The sequence below is a fragment of the Sphaeramia orbicularis genome, chromosome 16 (assembly GCF_902148855.1).
Source record: "Sphaeramia orbicularis chromosome 16, fSphaOr1.1, whole genome shotgun sequence".
Taxonomy (NCBI): Eukaryota; Metazoa; Chordata; class Actinopteri; order Kurtiformes; family Apogonidae; genus Sphaeramia; species Sphaeramia orbicularis.
In genome coordinates, this window is record NC_043972.1 from 20,244,733 (window position 1) to 20,249,154 (window position 4,422).

At 35.6% G+C, this 4,422-nt stretch overlaps 1 non-coding gene across 1 annotated transcript; it reads left to right on the plus strand.

Moving 5' to 3' along the window:
• The first annotated feature begins 1,363 nt into the window (after positions 1-1,363).
• Positions 1,364-1,435, plus strand: trnap-cgg (transfer RNA proline (anticodon CGG)). Its single transcript has one exon. It is a non-coding gene; the product is annotated as a tRNA-Pro (tRNA).
• The last annotated feature ends 2,987 nt before the right edge of the window (positions 1,436-4,422 follow it).

The following is a 4,422-nucleotide window of genomic DNA, read 5'->3' on the forward strand; positions in this document are numbered from 1 at the left end:
ACTTCTCTTAAGATATTTCAAGTTGTTCATATTTGTTCAGGTTATTCATATTTTTTTTGTGAAAGGGTGGTTTGTTAACGTATTTAAAATCTTCTATCACTTCAGCTATCACACTTTTAAACTCTGACAAGCAGTCATTTTAGTCATTTTATATGAGATTTTTTAATGTTAGAACAACCTACAGGGTCTTTTCGTTTTTTAGCCTGCATTGGTATTTATTGATTATTTATTGTTGATTACTTAAAGCATTTATTGTAGTTGTCCTCCAATGATCTTGTATTTGTATACTGACTTATGTTTGTCACATTGTATGTTGAATGTTGACTGATGTCTGTGGTAAGCTGCAAATGAATTGACCGTATGGGATAGATAAAGTTTTCTGAATCTGAATCTGAAGCAAACATTTTCATGTAACTAAAAAAATCACATTATAACAAAGGGAAAAGCATGGTTTTGTCATTATTTATTGGTTATTTATGATGGTATTTTTGTAATCTGAGAAAAAATAAAGGAAGGTCCGCACAACCAGTGAGCTCCCAAACCATTTAATTGTGACGTTTCGGGCCAAGGCCCTTCATCATGAAGGGCCTTGGCCCGAAACGTCATGATTAAATGGTTTGGGAGCTCACTGGTTGTGCGGACCTTCCTTTATTTTTTCTCACGTTCTACTTTTTTGGGATCCAGCACACCTCTAATTTTGGATGTGCGTGTCGTTCACCTTTTTTCATCATTTTTGTAATCTGACCCACTTGAGTACAAATTGGGCTGTTTGGCTCCTGAACTAAAATGAGTTATACGCGTGATTGTTAATATTTCAGTGTAAATTTTGGATTTCACTTCATCCTACAAGCCGGATAAGACCATTTACAACTTTTGGCCCCTGATGTACAGGTATGTGTGTGCTTTATACTGTTTAAGACAGTAAGTCTGGTCCACCTGCAGACAATGAGAAAAGACAGAAGCACAAAAACAAAGAGAGAGTCCATCTGTTGGATGACACAGGTAGTTTGTTGTTTACGGTGTCAAATAAATTAAATCACAAATACTGGAAATGGTTGGTAGGTGACAGTAACAGTGAATGCCACCTCCTGTAAAGCTGACCATAAAAGAAGAATAGGAAGTCTGTTCTGACCTACTGAAGGAACAGGGTGGACTCCCCCTAAACCTAAACACTTTACCTTTATTGCTTGTACACGTCTTTGAAGCTTAAATAAAAATTTCCATATTTCCTATTTTAAACCCCTTTATTACCAAGTCATGACAAACAACATGAATGCGATGCACTTTGTCTAAAACCGACTTCTATCGGTAAACTTATGTTGTGAAATGAATCATATTTTTCTGAAATGAGATAAGAAAATGTGGCTCGTTGGTCTAGGGGTATGATTCTCGCTTCGGGTGTGAGAGGTCCCGGGTTCAAATCCCGGACGAGCCCCTGATTTAGTTAAACTGTATTTGACTGATTATATTTGAAATACGTCAATATCATTCACGGCCACTGATTGGAAAAGTGCAGATGCTTCAAACAACTGAAAATGCTGTAAAAACGCTGCACCTAGATCCAGACCGTGTTTCAACGATCACTCACAACAAATTGAAGTGCTGAGGTTTATAACTGTCACTTATGTCTGAGTGTAGACAACAGTTAATACCCTTTTAATGAAAAAGCCCCAGAGGGACAAAACAAAGCTGCAAAACTCACCTCTTCACTGTCTGACACAAACACAGGTACAGTATGTCAACAGCAGATAGATTAGAAATATATCGTTAGCCTCACAGCATTATTACCTAAGTCATATTTTTAGCCAAATTGTGAAATCTGCGTAACTTTACTCTCCTAACACTACTGATGAATTTTTCATCATTGGCTATAATCTGAAAAAATATAAATTTGGCAACTATGTTATGAGGCTAAGAGTATATTTAAAGCCAAAGGAAAGAAGGAATAGGGCCTTGTTCAATATTTTACATCATGTTTCTATTAGTTTTATAGGTGAGAGTCATTCACTTAAAACCAAAAACAGCTCCATAGACTCCAAAGTCTGTACCAGTAGCCCAACTATTACTGCTCCTTCTCATTAATCATGTCCACATCATAAACTATATACAGTCTCTGAGCCATGCCGGTTACAAAACAACTTCTGCTTTTTAACTTGCATAAAAAAGCACCGTTCACATACATTATGCTACTGAATTCAAAGTCATTGAGCACTGGTAGCACAAAAAACCCCACCTAAAATACAGATTATTCTGGATTGTAGCACGATAATTCTTCATTTTTCTTAAAGAAAAAGCACAAAGGTGTTAGAAATATATAGTACTTATTAAAAGTATGGGATCACATAGCTTTCAAAAGAGACACATGTTCATTTTGACTAAAGAAACACTGTGTTTAGTAAAAAAAAAATTACTAAAAATCCCCACCTGGATTTACCTAAGCAGATGGATTAGTGCCATAATTGGATAATTACTGCAGTGACTGATAGATTGTAGTTAGAAAGAAGATATTTAACCTTAACTGATGTAATGAGTGGATCCTCATTTCTTACACAACCATGCCAGAAGAAAAGATGTAACTCAGAAGGGTTAAATTATTGGCATCGAGCAAAAAAAAAAAAAAAAAAAAAAAAAACAAAAAAAAACAGAGTTGCTGCAATTAGTAAATTTGGGTTGAGGAAACAAAAGTTGGTGTTTTTAAAAATAGTAATGTTTATGAAAGTACATTACCATTCATTCTTCTCTTTCATTATCAGACAATGTTCATTACCTCCGCTAGGATATATTATGATCACTTTGCTTTGTGTGTTTGCGTTCGTCTTTGTTTGTTTGTGTGTGTGTTTGTTTGTTTGTTTGTCTGTTTGTTTGTTTGTGTGTTTGTTTGTTAGCAAGAAAACTCAAAAAGTTATGGACGGATTTTCATGAAATTTTCAGGAAATGTTGATACTGGCACAAGGAAGAAATGATACAATTTTAGTGGTGATCGTGGGGGCAGATCTGTCTTGGTGGAGGTCTGCGCTCTCCAAGTGCTTTTCTTGTTTTTATTAAGTTTTTATAATTTTTTGAATTTTTTTCCTTAAACAGTAGAACAGTAGTGAGGGCTGTGATACTGATACTTGTCAATTTAGGTCATTTTTTACAGTGGAGAAGGGTCAGTATCAGACTATGATGCTGTTTCATTAAAACTACTTTCTCCCTCTGTTTCCTAAAGAAGAAACACATCCCACTGGTGCGACAACAAGGCTCAGTTTATAATCATTCAAGAAAATAAACTTTAGTTTCCTATTTATTTTGTATTAACATTTGTATTTTCTAGGTTTTGGCTTTTTTTCAAATCATGAATTGTTTAAACATCTGGTCAGTATGATCAGCTGTTACATTTCTTGTAAATTAGTTGGATTCTGTAGAAAAAAGGCCAATATTAATCAACCAGCTACACCCACACGTAATATTTAGTGTGTCTGCATACTTTTCATGCTTGCGTGTGAGTGTGTTTCGGTATTAGATTCAGATTAAGCCGTGGATGTTTGTCTGTGTGACTGCATGTGTGTGTGTGTCCACATGTGTTTGTGGTTTGTGTGACTGTGTGGGCTTCACTCTGCTGTAAGCGATTGTTGCGTATGATCTATGACGATAACACTAACCTCGCCTCTCTCTCTCTTTGTGGGTGTTTGTGTTGCAGGTTGGTGTCTTTAATTTCTTCATGCTTTTACTTACTAGCTCTGACCCAAACAAAACGTTTCCCTGCTTCACTTGAAAACATTTCACCCTGTCTTTGATATCTGTATTTGACTAAATGCATAAATTTGTCTTAATCACATTGAGTGGACTGACCTGCACAGTGTAATTTTACTTCAATTGATAATTACTCTTGTCATATAAACAGCAAATTCCTTTTGGATTTTCTCAATTAGTCTTTTTTCTGAATGGAACATTTCCCTAAGATGAATATGCTGACATTATTGAGCTTTTATGAGGATTATTTTAAGCATTTTTGGAAACTAATTAAAATCTTAACATCTAATTTGCATGTTTTACCACAGGTTGCTGCACTCCACCCATGTTTACACCCAGATGAGGTGAATGTATCCTCCTTGGCAGAGATGGATGACTCCGAAGAAAAGTACACATTTCTGGTCAGAACGAGCTACACACCTACACCTAAACATTATGAAAGAGGATATCAACAGGGTTTTGGATACAAGCAAATATCGAAAACTGACACTTTCCAGATGGAGTTTTAGTTCACACAGTGGAACGTCTGCCACCAGGGAAAAAGAGTGACAAAAAAACCAAAAACCATTAGCATAATATTCATTTCCATTAGTTTAAAAAACAGCTTATTAGGATTTTGGTTATATTCAGAATGAAGGCAGTGTTACTTCATTTCCATCCCGTGTAAAAAAGGCAGAAAGAGGAGGTTTT